Raw genomic sequence first — 22255 nt, forward strand, 5'->3', positions numbered from 1 at the left:
ATAAAGGACTAGGACATTTGCTAAATATTGGTGGGATTTTATTATAATTGTAAACAGTTTCATAAAAAGGGGTGATTTTGTTCTTTCTTAAGATCTTTCGAAACAAAAAGATACATTTTAACATTAGAAAAATGACTTTCAAATAGGAAAGTCACACAAATACCTCTTTGAAATTGGATGAACAACTCCAAAACAGCTATCAAAGTATTTTTTAAGATGCTCTGACCAATAAACTATAACAATTCTTCTTTGTAGCATTCATGTTGTTTCCACATTATCACTTAAAGCACCTGAACACACCACAATCAGAGGATAGACTTCCCAACTGGAGAAACGTGACCATCCGAGGAGCATGTGAAAGCCCCATTAGCCCTGACATAGTACCATGATGTTGTGTTTGTTGCTCTCTACTGTGCCGACTGGTGTTGCTATCAAACAAAGCTTAATGACACACACGAGAGCAAGCCTGAATCTCCTCTATATTGTCCATTGATTTTGTCTCCGGTAATGGCCTACCTCCAGTCATCTATTGTGGAATCTGAGAGGAGGTGGAGAACTGCTGTTATCAAGCCATGTATGAAAAAAAGAAAGGGAACAGAAAAACAGACTTTCTTTGGATCAATTCAGAGAGACAGAATGCTCCTCTACAACAAATGTAGTTTTTAAGTTAGAGTAAGACTACGTTAAATGCACATGAAACACAAGACCCGATGAAGTGACGTTTCAAAACTGTATTAAATGATTCACAATATAAAACATAAAAACTACATTTATGTCCATGTATATCTATATTCTATACCGTTTTTTTTACTTTATTTCTGCTTAATAGTAGTTAAAACAGCTCCATTTAACGTCATTCTTCTGTTCATTTTGATAGTCACCAATGTGTAGAGGCGGGCGTTTTGGGGGATGTGGCTTAAATGGGCGTGTCTTGGGGGCGTGTTTCAAACGGGAGTATTTTAGAGGGACATGATTTTACCTTCTGCTGAACCCTTCTGGTTTGTTCTTTCCCCGGGATAAAACACTGTGTTATTTTTAAGGAACAGCTGCTTTTACTGGGTTCAGTGCTTTCCGACGATGAAGCCCAGAACACATGGATGTAGGATCTGGAGTTGGCATTGCTATGTAGGCAACTAACAGGCATCTCTGTCATGTTTTGGAGGCCTCCCAGTCTTTTCTCATTCACAAGGGACGGACCCTGGCACACTGATGAGAAGGAAAAGGCTATCATCAGAGGATGCATTTAATTTCCATAAAGATGACTTTGTTTCCTAATTAATCTCCCGGCTCCGTCTCCCCGCTTTGCTCCTGTCACTTTCTCAGAATGAAACATGGCCGGCAATTTGTTAAATCAATTATTCCGGAATGGGAAGAGGCAGAGGGAGCTTTGGGCGAGCCCGTCGGCGGGCTCACACACATATACTCGCTCACGCACACAGACATAGAGGGTGAAGGACAATGATTGTAGAGATGCGTGCCGGCCTTTGAGTAAAAAAAGATTGACGGAAAACAGTGCTGGAAATTGGGATTGGTGGAAGTAAGAGAGAGAAACTGTCTGTCCTTGTCGACATGGCAGAAAGCTTTATAAACACTTGGCTGACGAGGACTCTCCTTGGCCTTATGCCTTGAACTCGTGCAGAAAAACAGAACTACCGTGCCCCGAGGGATAAGATTTGCAGAGAGGATGAGAGGCAGGAGGAGTGAGGGTGAAGTGAAAGAGGGACATGAGTAGGGAAGGAGAAAAGGCCACCGGGAACACGTGGATGCTACAGGGAGATTAAATGAGAGCCATAGAAAAGAGAAGATAATCCTCTCTTCCTGCTCTCCCTCTGGTTCCAAATGCTTACAGGCTAGTATAACAACCTTATAAATGTAACAAAATGAACACATGTTATTTTTAGAGACCAAGTTGTTTAAAAATGTAAACAACGAAAATGTACATCCCAATTAAAAAAGGGTCTATCCACGGAGTCTGGTTGCCCCGAAAGTCAAAACAGAAGAACATTTTAGTAATGTGTTTTCAAAAAATTCAAATGGCATGTTTTTGTGTATTCTGAAATATCGTATTTCCGAAATGTTTCATGAAAAGTTTGTTTATGTGAATTGTGTGTTTCGTGAAATGTTGTCTTTGGTTGTGGTTTGGTTGTGTCGTTTTTGTTCAAATGTTGGGGTGTTTCCAGAAATGTTTGTGTGTGGTATGTATCTTTTTATCTCTCACGAAAAGTTTTGTTGTGTTTTTGTGTGAAATGTTGTGTTTTTGTTTTTTTTTTCCCGTGATTTAGTGAAAAAAATTTTTTTTCATGTAGCCCTCTCTTCCTTCTTCCTATCTCTTGTTACAATAACATAATCGTGTTGTATTTTTATTCTATGTTGAATACAATTCAGAATTTTGAAATGATGTTATAAATGTGACACGTGCTGATGGTGCACTGGAGCAGGAGATGAGGCTCGGGCTTAAAACAAAACAAAAAAACAACAAAGCACATTTCAGATCAAGTTTGACTTGTCAATGATCTACAGGTGCGGATAGCAGCATGATTCATTTTGGGCCGAGACGAGAGGCGGCGGATTGGTTCCAAATGAAAAAGCTGACTTTCAAATAGGAAGACAAACAGAGAGAGAGGGGCCTGATGGTGGCGTCGGCTCTTTCTGGCTGTATTAGGGAGAAGAGGAATAGCGTGGCAGGATGTGTTTAAATCAGAGCGCTCTATCTTGTAGTGGGACACATTTCATTAAGCCCAGCAGCTGGGGCCGCGGCTCCATGCGTCCCCACATCTATCATATAAATCCACCAGGCCTGTCTCCTTTCCTGCATTGACAGCATGTGTGTGATAGGAGCCCGTCCGCCTGATCAGACAACTCACTGACTGCCCGCACTTATTCATTTCCACTTCCATCTTCCCCTTTCCCCGTTAACATTTCTCATTTGCGCTCTTCCTCTGTTTCGCTCTCTCCCTCTATGATGATCTCCAATTCCCTCCCATCCACCTTTGTCCTTTATTTCTTGCTCAGCCCAATTTTTTTTTGGAGGGGTATGCAGGGTTCTGAATGGATTCTGAACCCTGCTGTTCCTGCTTTGTTTCATTATATTCCCTCATGCGTCATCGCTCTCTATCTCTCTTGCTCAGATCTTTAATCATAGTAAAAATAGAAAAACAACAGCATTACAGAAAAAGAGTCTGCTTTCAAAATAAAAGCACTACAACACACACGTCAAATGTACTTTGGTATCAAAGCTAACCTGCACTTAGCCACTTTGCTAACGGCAGATTGGTTAACTTTCTGATAGCATTTAAGCTAACGCAACTAGGAACTAGGAAGAGAGGGAGATTGTATTTCAATAAGAAGCAAGTTAATGCAAAATGTTTAAAAAATAGTAAACGTCCAATGTCTATTCCTAAAAAGTAAAGTTTAATGCGTTAAATGTTGTTAGAAATTAAAATCAATGTTTTATGGCATAATTTGGTTTAAAACATACCGTCAGCATAAAAACTGTTTTATTCTGAAAGAACCAGAAGTTCTCGCACAATCTTAATGCCAAGCTTTTATTCTGAAAATCCTCCATCTCCGGTTAGCATTTAGCATGTGGCTAATATTCCTTTTCCTATAGAGGTGAATATAGAAGTGAAATGACACGGAGTGTTGCACACCAAAACCTACTGATTTTAACACTACATCTATATTATTGCTGAATATTAAATGAAGGTACAGTTTATTGTAATACGTTTTGTTTACAGATGCATATGACGACTTCCGGGGCTACCGTAAATGATAACTGCCGTAAAGTATTTCCAGTATTATTAAAGTATTGATTACAGCCGTTAAAATGCAATAAATGAAAAGTCATGAAAGAGAATATGAGGAGAAAAGGCGTGTTTAGTTATGTATTGAGTGTACGATGTCTGAATCCTCTGTTATTCTTTCACACACAGTGACGTCACAGCTACCCACAATGCAACGCGCGCCATATATTTTTTATAAAGACGCCATTTTTCTGGAGGTGCAAAAATCCTGGCAATGCTAATATAAACAGCTAGCTTATGTAGCCAGGCAGAGCGCACTAGGTTTTTTTTCTGAATTAACGACCGAAGAAATCGCTGCATGTCTTCGGATTACATCTCTGGACTTGAGGGGTGTGCTCTAGGTCGTTACCAGCGTAAACTAGAGCTGTGTGGGTTGTTGGATGTACAATGTATGGAATTACGACCCTCAAAAGTGGCCTTTGGTCGATTTTGGCTGCATCTACGTCTATCTTCTGGAAACACCAGGTGAATACCCCACTTGTCACAATAATATTATCATGCCAATGCATATATGTGGTATTTTAGAGTTGACTATATTGATTAAGGCAATCGACTATGATATTCTGTATGCACCTCGTGTGAAATGGTTGATACCGGAAGTACGGTGTCGCCCTCGGCCCAAAACCTGTATGTGTGTGTGAAAGAATGCGCAACAACGGATGTCACTACCCGATCTGCAGCTCTGCCCGATCTGCTGTGCGCATGTGCGAGATGGTCCGCCATATTGGACAACGCCGGACGGCAACCCAAGTAGGACAACATTGACATCTAGACCGTCTGAACCATTCGCAAGTTTTTACATGTGACAAAATATGCATTGCGCATTCGCGAGTTTTTACATGTGACAAACGGTGATTTGCAAAGTTTTTACATGTGACAAACGGTGATTTGCATTGCATCTGACAGAATGAAGACTTTTGTGTTTTACAACAATTTGAGAGAATACATGTCTGAAGGTGAATTTCACACAGACCTCTCTAAAAATGAGCGAGATCAAATGCGCCGTGCGTCATCGAACTTTACAGTAAAAAGTAATTCATTCTCATTCTCCTGTTATTTTGTGTTGTGACTAACTGATCAGTTACTTAGCTCTGTCCCAAGTTTTGTTTTGTATTTTTATTCTATTGTATTTGTATTGCCTTTCTAAATGAAATAATACTATACAAAAACATATTTAATTCAATATTATAATATAATTTATTATTATTATTTATAATATAATAATTGTATTCCTGAATGACCCCTTTTTTATGTTTGTGTTTCTGTTTTTTTAATTAATCAAGCAAAATTAAAGGATAACAAACTCCAGGTATATAATTCCATATGAATAAATAATATTACATGCAAATGACATTTCCTGTAGGATGCTGAACTCTCTCCCACCTCTCCCCTCTGCCCCCATTGGACCTGGATCTTAACGCCCCCCCACCCACACACACACAATATATGTATTGCTGTGCCTTCTTATTTGCTCGTATTATGATGGGATATGGTTTAATTTAGTAAATGGTGGTGTGTGAAAAATGTATATCTCTAAAATGTGTGTTGGTGTATGATCACATTTGTATATGAAAATGTCTGAAGTTCATAAAAACATTCTCAGTGTTCAAGTCAATCACTGCAAAGGGTGACGATATAGCAGAAGGTGCTATATATATATATATATATATATATATATATATATATATATATGGAATTGTATATATATATATATATATACACAATTCCAAAGCTGGTAAGGACTCTTTAAAATTTAGCAATAATAGTCTGAAGAAAAGGACTGATAACAGAGATTTGCTCTAATATGTATTCAGTATGATAGGCTCTGTCTTAACCCCAAATAATAAAACACAAAAGTCTTCATTCTGTCAGATGCAAAAGTCTTCATTCTGTAATAAAACACAAAAGTCTTCATTCTGTCAGATGCAAAAGTCTTCATTCTGTCAGATGCAATGCAAATCACCGTTTGTCACATGTAAAAACTCGCGAATGCGCAATGCATATTTTGTCACATGTAAAAACTTGCGAATGGTTCAGACGGTCTAGATGTCAATGTTGTCCTACTTGGGTTGCCGTCCGGCGTTGTCCAATATGGCGGACCATCTCGCACATGCGCACAGCAGATCGGGTAGTGACAACGGACATTGAAGATCAGAGGAGGGAGGACCCCCTACGTCACCACAGCCGCCACTGATGAGGAGGAGCCAAATGAGATATATAGTCAGGTTACAGAGCTTTGTGGAGTCTCTTCTTCACGGCCGCGACTGCGAGAGGGAACCATATTCTGCTTGTAACATTACCGCGCCATTTTAATTAAAGTACCCATTTGAACCTTATGCCAGAGACTCCATTGGTCTCATTTATCCTAAGCTTCTCTCCTGGACGTGAGAATAACGAACAAAGCTAATATTGTGCATCCTCTCAAATATCCAGCAGGGAACAACTTTCGAGGGATCCCAACCAAAGTCATAACAATAAAGCTAACAAGGATACTAAAAAGCAACTGTAAAGGTCTTGTCTGCTTTTACTTCCTGTCTTCGTGTTTTTCCCTCCTTAGTGATTGTCCTGATTCTTTTCACGTATGTGATCTCCTTGCTGCTCCTGTGTCTTTACCTGCCCTTTCATGCTTCATCTCAAGGTACTCCTGTCTCTATATGTGCCTGTCTGTCAAAGTGATCTTTGTCAGTCGGTCGTTATTGTACCTGTGAACATTTCCCCTTAAACTGGTTCGTCCACGCTTCCTGTCTGCGTTGAATACCTTTTGATTTTGCCTCAATCAATCAAACCTTCTCCTTTGTTTTACATGGCCTGCTCTAAAGTTACAGCTAGCTTTCTGTTCATAATTTTAAAACCTGCCCCATTCCTAAATACTGCATTTGGGGGCTGCCTTAAATAACCCACTATGACAGTAGCCTTACAAAAGTGACGAATTGTAAATGTAGAAACTTTTGCAAGTAAAAATTGAAATCCAAATTATAATCTTTTCCCAGATTAATCCATGTAGTTTTGTTGACAAAAACCAATACATGTTTAAAATGTAACCCACTATCCTGCATGATAAATAATGTATACAAATTGGTACTGAAAGCATTATTAAATGACACCAAAGTCATCACCTGTTTATGTTGAGCTGAGCTTCAATAATTATTTTTAAACTGAATAATGAAGACGGGTTTGATCAAAGTTTGTATCTAGTTGGCAAGGTGTAAGCAAAAGTACAGTTGGCTGCTAAGAATTATTTATCTAATATATCATTCCACTTGCACTAGTTTACTATTTCACTTTTTTACCTTTTGTATTTACTTGCACTATTTTTTTCTGTTTATCTGTTTTATTGTGTTGCACTGTTGGAGGAGCCTGTGACTTAAGATTTTCATCGTCATAACTACACTGTAGCTATGCAGTATGACCAATACAAGCCTTGAACCTTAAAAGTTGCACATTAATTGTGTCTGGGTATCAGTGTAGATTGAGTCTGTAAAGTTGGCAAAATTCAGCTTTAAACACAACATAAAATTAAGGATTTTGCAAAAAAGAAGAGGACTAGAATACTGAAGGAAGCTGCAGCTGCAAATGGTAGCATGTGGGTGTGTAGGCAGATTAGCAGTGTTAAAAGTGTCAGGTTATAATGGCTGAGCAGTGCACCTGCATTCATATGATTGGACATTTCCAGTCAGCTGTTAGCCAAGCAGCTGATGGTGCACAAAACAAGCAGCTGATGTTTGACTTTAGTGCTCTCCATGCAAGGTAAAGATAAATAGAATACATTGCGGGTCATTTCACCTCCTAAAAAAATCAATTTGACAAAGCAACCAAATGCATGCTGCAGTTCTATTGTTGAGCAACGTTTAATGTGATATTAAAACATTTTGACAACACTAGCTCTACAATTAATGATGTTCATAAAGCCACTGATCATGAGTAATTAGTTTTTGTGCCATTTATAAATCAGATTGTCCAAAAGCAAAACTGGAGCAAGAGAACACGTAATTTAGGGTAGCTAAAGACCCCCCATTTAACTCCTGATACCTAAGCAGACTTCTTGAATAAAAGCAATCCGTGTCCTTCTCTTTCTATTGTAATGTCTTCGCTTCGTGTGTCTGATCCCTTTGTTTCTTCCTGATCTGTGTGCAACCCTCCTCTGTGCTCAGCAGCATGCAAACCACTGGGTGGTAATTGGAATGGGTGACGCTATCTGAGGGGGGGGGGACGCAGCCAATTAGGGGGCTCCGGTCAGGGAGCTTGAGGGGCCACGGTGTAGCTCGTTGTCCCGATATTGCTCTTCTGGCAGCGTAACAATCAGTATGATCTGCGCCGAGCGTGAAAGCCGGGGACTATCGCGCCGCAAATCAAAGGTCCATTCTGAGGAGATGAAGTTCATCAAATGCCTGACCTACGAACTACTTATAATACTGTTGGTAATTAACCATTATGATCCCTCAAATCCGATAATGAGGGGTGTTCGTTTAAGGGTTAAGATATGTGGATATGGAGTTCAGAGGTGTTTTTGCCTGGCTGAATGCTAATTCTGCTTATTTCTTATGATTCTCAGATTTCCTCCACTGGTGGTATACAGAGGTGAATCTCACTCTGCCTCCTATACAGTATATTAGTCCTAAGAGAAAACTCCTGAAACCAAGATCTGTTTATTAAAGGGATCTATGATGGATGGTCATTTTCAGGTGACTTTTTGTATTTTGTGCCTCGACTGTGACATGTTTTCATGCTTTAATGTTCCAAAAGGTCTTTATTGTTCTCATACGGCCTTTGCTGCACAACTCTTTTCACCCTTGGTCTGAAGCCAGAGCCCAGTCTGCTCTGATTGGTTAGCTGGCCGGATCTTAAAAAATTGCTTTGAGAGGCCCCGCCCCTTAGATGTCACGTACAATGTGTTATAGCACTAGCCAATAGTAGAACGAGTGTTACAAAGTCATGACACTATGTTACGGAGGAACTCTGGAAGGGGTGGGATTTTAGCCTTTGCAGACCATTTTCCTGCACTAAAACCTACAAAACACTACAGAAAAGGGAAAAAGCACAATACGTCCACTTTTAAAGCTCAATGGAGTCTTAAGAGATACCCAGTCTGAATCAACTTTCTTTTTACCTCTGAAGAAAAAATAAGTGGTGATGGTATACAAAGGAAAAGAAGGAACAAATGTAATGTCTTTGTATTTATTTGAATTTGTTTAATAGGGTTAGGGTTAGCAAATTAGTTAACTGATACGCCAACTCATTTGGCGCTTGAGGCATAATGTTTTAAGGTTTTAACATCTTTTAACAGTCATTCTTGTATCTCAGTAAGGGCTTGAGGACATTTCTTTCAATTTGGCACACACGTCCACAAGGATGAACGGATGTACTTATTGTAATTTAGTCAAAGAATTTAGCCTCGTCAATGTTAAGGGTTACTTTGACCTAAAAACACGCTTTTGTCGATAACTCAATAATTTGTGTGCTTATTATGACAATTTCTTAATTTGGGACACACGTGATTGTTACCTGCAACTTCAATTGGGGCAGAGGCATATTGCCACAAGGTGGTTATCCTACGACAAATAAAACCTCAAGGAAAATAGATTATGTTCAAAAGGTTCAGGAGTTCAGCGCATGAACATTGTAAAATTAAGACTTAAGTACAAACAACGAAAGACAGAAAAAAGTGAACATTTGTTTAGGGAGTGGGTGGAAAGCAAAATCATTTAATGAAGACTGAGTGTGATTAGCGTTAAAATCTGGACTAATCCAAATTAATGGGCTGATCCAAGTGCGCACTGTAGATGTGATAACTTATCATTGGTTATTTTATGGTTGCCCAAACTTGTGCTGAAACGGCTCCTTCTTAACTCCTGACTTTAGTTGTTTGTGTCACCATCACTTCATCCTGTTTTCGCAACACTGTCACACGTATTACTGAAATGCACACTGTGAGCGGATCACACTACTGCCGCTCCAGCCGGTCAGATTAAAGCGTTATCCAACTTTTTTTTTGTAATTTGAACTCGCCCTATTTGCCTACTTTCGGAAGCGATTGTGCCGATGTGTTTAATCTGCCGGGTGCTTTAATACTGTTCATCAAACAGCACTCCCGCCGCACTGTTGACGGCTTCAGCTGCTTACCATAAATAGCTGGGGGAAAAGTGCTCCACATGTGGGGCAGTTTTAAAGTGAAATGAATTCCATTCTGAAAAAAAAGGAGAGGATTCATTTTTTTATCACAGGTGCCCTAAATATAAAGTCCATAATTCAAGCATGTTTTACATTCCTTGGTAAATCATCTACATTTTGCAAAGTGAAACAGTACCATAAACAAAACTGCACCTAAATACACACCCATTGCCATATTTCTATTGTTTGTCTATCTTTTTTTAAACAAATATACATGTTTTAAATGTGTATTGGTATAAATAAGTATACCACATGTATGGTCTATTTTGTAGATGTTGTAATCTTTTCATCTATCACCATTCAAAAAAAAAAAAAAAATTATAAAGAGCATTGACCTATTGACCTTTCAGATGAAGATCTCAGATAATATATTTAAGATACATTATGCAAAAATGAAAATGAACTAATTTATATCTGCAATTATTTGTGATAGTTGTAAAGTTGAAATGTACCTTATAAATAAAAAATAAATATCCTTAGGTTGTGGATTAACAAAAAAAGAATATAAAAAAAATCTGTCATTTTTTCAACCAAACCCTTAATTGATAATGAAAATTGCAACAGCGCTCTTCGAAAACAAGTACCGACGTTAGAAGTAAATATTTGTCACTGCGGCTGGTGGGAAAAAACAAGTGAAGCAGCGATGATCACAACAACATCACCTAAAGGATGTATGACACTTTTATCTTGTCTAGACTCTGCTGAAGACACTTCAAAACCATCAAACGTCTCCCCTGGGCTCTCACTTTCAAGAGGCTCCTGTTTGCCGTTTAAACATAACTGTGGTCACTAAGAATTTCATCACATTCTTATAAACTCTTACTTAAAGTGATGACATATTGGATGGATATACCAGCCAACCATCCATATGGCTGTTTAAAAGCTCACTGAGTTCCCCTGCACATGTGTGGGCGAACTTACCTTCCACATCGAAGTCCAACATATTTAGAAATGGTGTTTTCCGTGTCTTATACTCTGTTATGTTAATGAGCACATTCTAGACAACGTGGCTTACAAACCCCCCACACTTTCCAATTCATTAAGTGCAGTGCGTTGATTAAATGTAATTACGCTAGATGGGGTTGAAAAATAATGGTTGAGTGTGTGTTTTATTAATTTGATTAATTAAACACGCCTGTGAGAAACGACTGGGGCGTCGATCTGGGTCATGCTGGATGATTTCCACCTCTTCCTTCTTGCATGGTTGGTTTTTCTCGCAACCGGACCTGTCTCTCTGGCTTTTCTGCCCTGCCGCTCGCCGCTCTTTTTACCTCTGGGTCGAAGAGGTTAAAGTTGAGCTCTGACTCTCACTGATTCCCTCTCTTTTCCACCGTGTAATCCCCCGGCCGTCTGTGGCCCGATTCCTTGTGAGCGGCAGATGTGAAGCTCATCTCAGACAGTCCCGACACGCTCTCTGACTCCATCTGTCTCAGAACATCGAGTGCTGTGAGGAGGGAGCTGTGGTTTTAGTGATCTCGAGCCAATCAGAGGATAAAAACACAGAGTTTCACCTCCGGGGGTGGGCGGTGGGAGTATGCCCCCTGCTGAGGAGCACCAAGGTGATCAGTGCTGTAAGTTGCACTATGATTTAAAACCAGCGGTGGGAGAAGTACACGGTTATTTAGTTCCACTCCGGCACGTTTTAAAGTATGTTAGAAAGACTTCAATTGTGTTTGACATTGTTTTCCCACACAAAAAGCATTTTTGAAACTTTGAAAACGGGTCTGGAAGCACATGTATACTTGTTCTCTCCCATTGATTAACTCACAATCTGTGAAAATTCAAATGTCTTTAAGTAAAAGTCAATTTTCGGTTCACTTCTTGACCCCTAAGAAGTGTTCTCAGCTGTGTGCAGCTACTTGAAACAGTGTAATCATACAGATACTAAAGGCTTGCCAACATTTGCACTGCACTGAACATATAAATATATAAAGAGGCTCTATTATACTTTCCTGCGATGATATATAGATATATCTGCAAAGGCTAAAATCCCCCCTAACCCTAACCCCCCCTGAAAATGATTATAATTGGTCCCCTTTAATCCATCATGAAGTCCATATACTTTGTATCTAACAAACTGAAACCCTGTCTTAGTTGTCCCATCTTTAAAGTTAATGGATATCGTATAAAGCGGGACATTTTTTTTGTACATTTAAGATTGGACTTACATTTATATACATTTTAAAAATATATGTTTTTATAAGCGGATATTACTGTATGTTTTGCATGAAAAATCACTGAAGATGAACTAGTATTCCTTATTCATCTTCAGTATTAAAGAGACAATATTTTTGTATAGTTTTAACAAAATAACCCTAATTACTACATCTTTAAAATAAAAACATGTATTATACTAATGTGACCCATACTACAGACAGAAAAGGGATCTCTGCTATTGACCGTCATTTAAAATCCACTTCCTGTGAGCTCTTCATGTTTATGGAACCTCTACTTGACATAATATAGCAGTCTATATTTACAACTTTGAAATACTGCGGTTGAGTAGATGTACTTTCATAGAGTAAGTACTTTGGTTTTGAAAACTCCCCACAAATGCAGCCTGTCCTCCTCCAAAAAACGACCAAATAGGTCGATTGTTCAGCAGCTTATAACGACCTATTGTCACGTTTTAAAGTTTAGCACCTCTAGTGGTCGTGTAAGAAACAACAATTTGCGGCATATTCTCCCGTTGATTGCAAACGCTCCTGAGGGTCGTATATTCACAAATAACCCTCTCTGGAAAATCCTAAATTGTAGAATAGTTTGGCCATTAAAATGCTTTTGATTTGATTTCTAGCGAGAAGTGTATATTGTACTTTCAGAATCCACGTCCAGTGGATGTGTAGGATCTATAGTTTGATAGATATTATGAAGATGATTTGAGGTCTCGCCAGGAGAACGTGTATATACTTATTTCCCCCTATTCATTTCTATTGACGGCAGCGTCCATGTAAAGTTAGCGTCAACCCTCATGGGGTGAAAACAGTATTTCCGGTCTCGAAGTTCTCATAATAAAACCGGAAGTATTCCCCTCACTGTCAAATTATATATCTGCAGTACTCATCCACTAAAAAACATCAGTTTATCCTTGTTAATTACACAACAATGCTTTTATGTTTTTAACCTTCGATTCGGAGAAACAAATCGTTTTTTGGGAGTTTAGGATGGCCGAAGACACTACCCTACCCATAATCCTCAGCTATGGTTTGGGACTACAACATCCGCTTTGCTTGACAAACCCCGTGATTAGTCCTCAAGCTCTGTGATTGGATGTGAAGTTATGCCGAGTGTCAAACAGCACTTTGAAATGGAATTAAACCACGGCAGACTATCCAAAACTGGACTCGAACGGGTCCTACTGGACGTGGATTCTAAAAGTACAATATACACTTAAAAATCTAATCAAAAAGCATTTTAATGGCCAAACTATTCTGCCATTTACGATTTTCCAGAGAGGAGCGTTTGCAATTGCCGCAAATTGTTGTATCTTACACGACCACTAGAGGTGCTAAACTTTAAAACGTGACTATAGGTCGTAATAAGCTGCTGAACAAACGACCTATTTGGTCGTATGAGTTGGAGGACTTGTTGCACAAATGCCACGTGAGGACAATCTGTCTTCTTCTCTTACTATCCAGCTCTGTCAGGAACTCTCCATCCATCTCTCACTCCAAATGAATCATTATCCATCTCTCTCCGTCTCACCCTCATTTGGCATGAGCAGTATTATAAGACGACGGTGTCCTTTCAGAGAGGATAACCACATCCCCACGGGAAGTGCTTGAGTAAATGACCGTGGGAAATGGGTGTACTTTAAAACAAAGTGATACTCAGTCTACGTGGAGGGGGAAAGCCTTTTTCTGGCTAAATCCTCTCGTCCCCGGCCTGGTGTTTACCGCACCATATCGCTCCACATCTGAAAATCCTGACTGAACCTAAAAACCCCATTACAGACGCTAATCCCCTGCCGCGCTCACTCCTCGCTCAGGGAGGCAGAATGGCTAGACTCAGTAATTTCATTTTCTCTGAACCCATGCAAATACATCTGGATGGATTTTGCCTTGGTGTAAAGAAAAGAAAGTCTTATAATTAAATAAGAAATTCAGCGTGCATGACAAGATTGTTGCGGTAAACACGTAAAAAGGCATTTGTAGATGAAAAGATGCTGTATTTACCCAAAATGCTATCATGAGAAAAAGGATAGACATGACACACACAAAGAATTCACTTAGTTTCAGGCTGTAATCTCCTTTAATGTACATGGCACAACAGGGGTTCTGCAAAATTGAAATCATGGATATAATGGGAATAATAGGGCCAAACAGCAGAAGAAAAGTGTATCACTTTCAGAAATAGGCTGAGGGGGTTGAGTTGAGACAGTAAAGTGAGATATAATTCCTACAATTAGGATATTTTCCATACTAGTGTTTTATTCCGACATGAGAGGAAATCAAGATAACTAGCCTACAAAGAAATGACTCACAAAAAGAGATTCCCGTTTCATGCCGGAACAGCTTTATGGTCACGGGGGCTGTGGAAAAATACATGTGTCTCCTGACATAGATATCTTTAGCAGTCTGACTAGAGCTGGATTTAAGGCTTTCTCTGTGCAGTTGACCCCAGGGGAGATCGCTGTGCATGAGCAAAGAACAGGAGAAGAACTTTTCAAAACATTCACTCAGCACAGAGATGCTATAGCATTCATAGAGAAAAAGTATTTCAACCGATTTGCTGTCTATTATTCAGTTAAAATCACTAAACACCGAAAATAGTTATCATAACCATCAATGACATGCTGCAAACCCAATGCTTATTATAACATTACTTCCTTGTGGTGATCTTTAGGCCAACAGTTGGCTATTTACATCCAGCCACAAAAGCTATATACTGTAGGAATGTGAGCACATGACAAATGACAGTAATTTCAACATTCCCTCTCATTTAAGCTCTGTCTTATATTTCTAATAACTTCTAAGGGATATATCTTTACCTGCCATACTGAGTTTTACTTGGCTGGACAAAAACAACGTGACAGTGATTGGAGGGAATACAAAAAAAAAATCCATCAATAGAACCAAAACAATAAACAAAAATAGGCTCAAGTTTAGAACCCATCGGCTTTGGTCGGAAAGGATTTAAGCCTCCGTGGGCAATGGGGTCTATTTTTGGCCAAGACTTCCTCAACTGTGCACTGGTCAATACTTAGTTGTTACAGACCCATTAGCATCTCAATAGCTATGAACGAATTTGGAGTTGAGAGATGACGTCTTTTCCTGGATTTTTCTACAAGTAGCTAGAACAAAAGGTAATTTCTTCTAATAAAAAGATCAACAATTGTCCATCCAAAGCACATATCGTAATGTTGGCCAATGTTTTTTCTGCTTATTTAACTCTCCACATGGACCAAAGCCTGCAATACAAACAGACTACAAAAGTACTACAAACACAAACCAGAGTGTTCCTGAAAGCAAAATCGTATCCCTGTCAAATTTGATCTGTTCTATACGCTTTACATTTCCTACGAACCGTGGACATATCTAATAAGTAGTTACTATCTGAGCAACTCCTTTCCCATTGCACATGGTCATATCATCCAATGTTGTTATTTAAAACCAGTTTAGTATTCAACATTAGAAGTGCTATGCGGGTTAAGAGGACATAAACATTGCCATTCATATCACATTCAGCTTTGTAGCTCTCGTCTGAGCAATGTTAAGCCCCCCATTTTCCTGCGGGAGCTAACACTTATAGAGGATCAACAGTTCCATACGGCTAGGAGACCCGACACAGCTGCCCACTAATGCAAAAAAATGGCAGATAGAAATTTCTCTGAGACTTTCTTTCCCATTTCTTCTACGATACATATAAAGAGTGTTGTGTTGTCATAGAAATACTTACAAAAATGGGAAACCAGGGCCACTAAATCAAATGACGCTGATTCAGAAATCAGTACTGTCCACAGAGGAAGTGAAGGACCTTGAGATCTTAAAGGCTGACACACACATGTGTCCCCTCTGTGGAAAGAGATTCTGAAGGTTTCAGGAAAAAAGATTCGCTCACTTTTTGTCCTGATCCATTTCTATAAAAACCTGTCTGAAAATGAGCTGGTCAGATTTTGCCCACTTTATGATGCCATAGCGATGTTTTTGCCCCCCCCCCTTATCACCTGAATCTCCTCCTAGAGCGCCATTGTGTTATTTTTAACCAAATATCTCAGAGGGGCGTGGGGAGTGGCTCCTTATTTTCATCTAAAGTAACAGACAGAGAATAAGCCCTTTTGAAACAGGGCTGAAACAGAGGGGTTTATGGGATGCTGCAATGATCTGTTTGGTGTTTGGAGCCAAACACTTCAGAGACATGTTCTGTATATATTTGAGACCTATACTCTATTGATGAAAAACAGTATAATAGGGGACCTTTAAAATAAAGGTAAGGTCATGAGCAAACATCAAATGACAAATAATGTCACCAAACGAGGAATCAGTATCAGATGCAGTGATGCCTGCTGGCACACTGCCCGTATCAGACCCCCTCTAAAGCCTCCTAGGGGGGCTTTTAATGGAACAACAGCTGTGCCGACGCAATTTTTCATTTAACTCACTTAGAGGCTGCCTTCTTATCACAGGGAAGCTCAGAAAAAAACACAGGGTCGCCCTTCCAGCGCTTCCCCTCTTTCTCAACTGCTCCCTAACGTGATTGTAAACTTTTAAAATGCAATTGCGCTTCTGGAGAATTGCTCAGTGAATTTAATCGCTGGAAAGCAAATACGCTCGATTCCTGGGAGTAACGCCGGCCAGTTCCTATCCCAGTACACAGAACGGCTCCACACAAACTCACGCACCCAAGCGGGCACTCTAATATAATTAGGTACAAACCAATTATTCAAGCAATCAGTCTCAGTTTGATGATGTGTCAACACTCCTTGTCTGTCCTATTTCCCAAACTGTTCTTGAGATGCATCGCTAATTTTGTATTCATACTCAGCGCCCAAAATAAGCATGCACTCTCTCCTCAATTTGAATCGTTGTCTTGGCAATCAAGTTTGAGGAAACGGTTGACAAGAGGTCACAAGTCGAGTTAGGAAATATTACCAAAAGTTGTAATTTGAACAAGACACTCTGCTAGTTATCCTCCCACAGCATATATGCCTAAAATGGACTGCTTATCAATACATTGCAGCCATAACACAATGGGTAAAGAAGCAAAGCAATGCCAAAGCAGGCAAGGCTCTTTTAGAGACATAACTCAATGGGGATAATAACTCAGAAGAATGAATACAAATTACAGACAGATGGTATTGTATAATGTTAAAAGTATGTATAGTTACTGTAAATGAAGACAACTATGTATTAAATGTGCAAAGTTACACAAAGTTGCTGTTTAATATGCCAAGTTCTTTATTGCCCCATATTGTCTTCTCTTTTCATTGTTCAGGTACTGAGAATGTCCTCCTCAGGCAAGTTTTCCAAAACTTTGTTTGCATTCTGTTATTGCTGGCAGCCGAAAACTTTGTTTTTCTAATTTTGGCATCTGTAGTACCTCCACTTTATAAATCTCTCAGTGACTTAGGAAAGCATCAGAAGTATTGGATTCAAAATCTCTCCGCATCAATTATCATATACAGAACACACAAGCTCATGATCAAGATAAAGTTCAGACCCTCAAAATTACTTTGAAAAGTTTGCACCTTTCCTGTTAAGTCACCAAAGGAAAAGCAATGTATTTGTATATATATGTCTTGTACTTTATTGAGAAGTTTTTTTTTTTGCCTTTCTCTACAGGATTGATGTCAAAGGTCAGTAGATATAGATTCACTGTCTTGGTCAAGGACACATCAGTAGGGGATTGAGCCATGCAGGCAGTTAGATGGGGTAATATGTTTTGAACATGTACAGCATTCTAATGTCTTTCTTCACTGGGTGTGTAATGTCTTTAGTGGTGAGAATGACTTTGGTCTGGACCAATACATTATAAACCTTTGGAAAGATTGTCCATACATTCATTGTTGCCAGAGGATGAATCATACTTACTTTAGTCACTTTCCTTATTTTACACCACCATGAATTCGAACATCTTAAATTAAAAGTTTCCAGAAACCAATGAAGTGGTTGCCTTTTGTCTGGTCTTTATTGGCTGTGGCCAAAGGATGGATAATAATGGGTTTGGTCAATGGTCAGTGTTTGAACTTATCCAGGGACATATCTCAATATCTATTTGATGAAATTGTGAGGATCTGCAGTACTTCCTCCTTCTTTTCCCCCTGTCTGTGTTTGTTTTGTCTGTTTGTCTATGTGTCTGTCTCCCTGGCTGGGCGTGGTTACCCACATTCCGATTCCCGCCAACTCACCGCCTCAGCTGTTGCTCATCTCACTGATTGCCACTACTCACCTGCACCTGCTTAAAACCCTGGTTCCCATCTTCAGACTTCGCCAGTTCTTCGTTTATTCTTCAGTGGTAAACTATCGTCCAGGCCTACTAGTGTTTTTTCCTAGTGACTTTTTTGATGCTCCTAGTGAAGGGAGATCATTTCCTAATCCTGCTTGTTTTTCCTGTTCCAGATCCACATACTCCAGCCGCTCTGCCTGCCACGTCCAGCCTCCCCTCCAGAGCAGCCCAGCTCTACGTCTTCCCTCTACGTGTGCTTCGTCAACTCCTTGTCAGTGTCGTGGACAAAATAAAGCCTTTTTGACACTTCACCACAGTCTCAGTTGTAGTGCTTGCATAGCGGGTTCTCATCTCCAGTCACTTCTCGGGAAACCTAACAGAAATGGCATAACTGATTTGGTTCAGTGGTTCATACTGTAAAGACAGTTTGATTTATCGGGTTCACTTATGTACTCTTATATATGTTAGCCTGTTACCCAATGCAGTGTGACCTTCACCTCTCCACATCACATAACACATTGACTGCGACCTTGTCTCAGTCAACAAACTCTTCCAGTAAACTATAGCTTGCAAACTAATGAAGGAATGCTTGTGCTTTCTGTATTTCAAGTGAAACCCACTTATGATGATGATGCTTCCAAAATATGTCAACTTATCTTGACATGACATCTAGCTAAGGCTTGATTAGCCCTAAAATAGGATCCTTTGGTAATTTTCCTCTCAAAGTGTCCTCCTTCTGCCAACATCACAATCATTCATCGGTCCTCTGTATCGAGATTCAAGTGATACGTTTCTAAAATAAAGTTTGGAAGAAGATCAGTCGGATGTAAAGATGACTGACAAACAGTAGCTAAAGTTAGCTTGCCGGAGTTAGCTTGCCAACTTTTTCAAATGAAAAAAACTTAACATTTTGACAAGTTCCAGCAGACTAAGCTTGTTGGCTTCAGTTTGGTACCTTTTGACAACACAGCCACCTCTTTAATGCACCAACTGTCAGTCGGGGGTGCATGCAGTCGGTGAAGCTACATTTATTTGTGTCTTGTCAAGAAACACCAGCCCCGCCATCCTTTTTGAACTGCCAAGAGCAAACGATGACATATTCGTGCACGTCACTGTGGGACGGCTCTGTGGATTCAGAGCCACATTGATAGACAACATCAAAAAGGCCTTCATGAACCTCTGCCATTAGTTGCTCATTTGGGAGATGCGCTAAAATTGCCCTTTCTCTATGAATAACCTCTTTCAGTCCCTGAGGAAAGTCTACCCCTTTATTTTCTCTTTTCATGCTGGCTGATTTCTGTCATGCTTGTTTTCCTTATTAGAGGCTTAATTTGGGGCTAATATCAACATTTAAAATGCCTCAAGGGTAGTAATGAATTATCAGTGACTGGTGGACTGAAGAAGCTTTTCTGGGAGTAATTACAAATTTAACACAAAATGTTCCAACTGCATGATCCATTCCAATTCCTACTCGAGGGGCAATAGATCATGACTCTAGTAAGTATTTCAAAGTAATCTCAAATATTTCCACTGGACTCCCTGCTACCGACAAATGACTGGCGCAGACACTTTATTGACATGCCGCAGCAGTACAGGTTAAATGACAGCAGCTCCCCAGCCGCTCTGCACCACATTGCAGTGCCCTGCGTTCATTTTGACTGGCGTAACCCCCCACATTACGCACCACCCCCCCACCCAGCACACACACAGTTACACACACCCTTCAAACCATCTCACAGCCCCTGCCCCTTTCGCCATTTCTCATTCCATTAAACCCTGAATTATTCAAAGCAGATGAAATTGATTTCTTGATAGTTTAATCGCAAATCAAAACCGAACCCTGAGCCCAGTTCATTCCCTGTGGGCAATTTTTGACAATCAAATATTCATGGAGAAATGAAATGTTAGCAGATCATTTCTGCTTCTGGCTGATTAGGCAGACACAATGAAATTCAGATGGAGAAAAAGCATGGAATTAACTAACGCCAATATGCCACGGAAAAATTTAAAGTGAGTTAAGATTTGCAGACTTGATTCTCTGATCCAGCAAAAAGCCGCAGTATAGGCTGGCCATTGTCATATCAAGCCAATTTGCCACTGAGTACATGCACATCAAACCTGTAGTTCATTCTATTTATAATGACTGCTTAAGCCTTTATCAGACAAGTGGAATGATCTGCCATGAATCACAATTTGTAAAAATGACTATTATATTCCCAAAGTATTTAAAAATAGATATTCAGATAAGATATTCAGCAAGTTTGTCCAGGCTATTCAAATAAAGATGATATTTATCGGAAATGAGAACTTCAACTAGTATACAATGGCTTCTTCATGGAGACCAGGGTGAACAATTATAGTTTTAACAACATAAACCTGATGAATTTAAAAGTGTTGCTCGTTTATAATATTCCAAATATACACAAACAGAGCATTTTGTATCCATCCATAGCTTATACTTGGGGGTTGACAAAGCCTCAAGTAAGCATTCTATATATTTTCCCTATGCACTCCATGCAGAATATCAAGAGACTGTTAAACAAAGAAAAAATAACAATAAAACAACTGCATGGCGACTGAGAAAACTCCATACAGGGATGAAGGCAATGAGATGTGGTATACAGGGTTGGACTGCATCTGTGTGTCCTGGAGAATGAACGGCTGGTATTCCAGGGCGGCTGACAGCAAATACGTATGAGTTTATAATACAATATTTTTCTTTTAAACATCATCATTTAGGTTGCACACGGGGCGACACGGATGCTAAGTTTGGTTCCATCCATCCATCTTCTCCCGCTTATCCGTGGTCGGGTCGCGGAGGTAGCAGTTCCAGCAGAGAGCCCCAAACTTTCTTTTCCCTGGCGACATCAACCAGCTCTGACTGGGAGATCCCAAGGCGCTCCCAGGCCAGCGAAGAGATATAATCCCTCCACCTGGTCCTAGGTCTACCCCTTGGTCTCTTCCCAGCTGGACGTGCCTGGAACACCTCCCTAGGAAAAAGTTTGGTTCTTACTCGCTAATTTAAGATATCTTCAATAATACTAGGCATTGTGACGTCACTGCTGCTAGCTCTTGTGTTTCCATTGGCTAGTCCTGCCGGAGCACGCCGGAACAACAGTGCTGGAATTTTTTCTTTTTGAGGAAGAATAATATTTACATTTCACATACGTAAACCGCAGACTTCATCAAAAAAGCTAAATAATAATCCATGTGTGTGAAGTATGGAGTTGTTATACCGTAGTAGCCTGCTGTCATTTTTAGGAGATCTAGTGACATTAACTGTACCTGGCTGTGCGTAAATGGCACCGCGCTCTAGCATGGCACATCTCAGATGCTGCAGGTTTACCATTATTTCCGCCTGACAAGCTACAGGGAATTCACAAAGTGGAAGAGCTTTTTATAATATGAAGCAGCGATAGGAAGCAAATACTGTAAAAAAGACCCACATGCAGACTGGTTTACTGACTATCCTGCTGTGCCAATTCTCCCTGAAAAGTGTCAATTTACACATTTGAAATTAAAAACCAGCCACAACACTGATCGTCTAGCATGCGCATGTCATGATTATTGTCTGATCAGCTGGGTCAGAGTTCGGGGTTGTTTTTCAATCCCACTCCGTCCCTGGTGTTACATAACTGACGCATATCAAAGAAAAAGCTTGTAGTTCGACCTTGAGTTTGGACTGTTTTGTCAAATTTATGTTGCAATGGTTAAAAATGAACTCTCATACTGGAAAAAAAATAGCTTTAGGTTTTTTTAACAATATGTTGTTCTTTGTTTTATGATAGTCCTAAGCTTTTTGTTCCGATATGCGGTAGGCAACGAGTTTACAAAGTCAAACAGTTGCACTTTAAAGTTTAGCACCGCTGTCGAACAATTACTTATTTTCACATAGGAGT

Source organism: Gymnodraco acuticeps, unplaced genomic scaffold, assembly GCF_902827175.1.
Source record: "Gymnodraco acuticeps unplaced genomic scaffold, fGymAcu1.1, whole genome shotgun sequence".
Classification (NCBI taxonomy): domain Eukaryota; kingdom Metazoa; phylum Chordata; class Actinopteri; order Perciformes; family Bathydraconidae; genus Gymnodraco; species Gymnodraco acuticeps.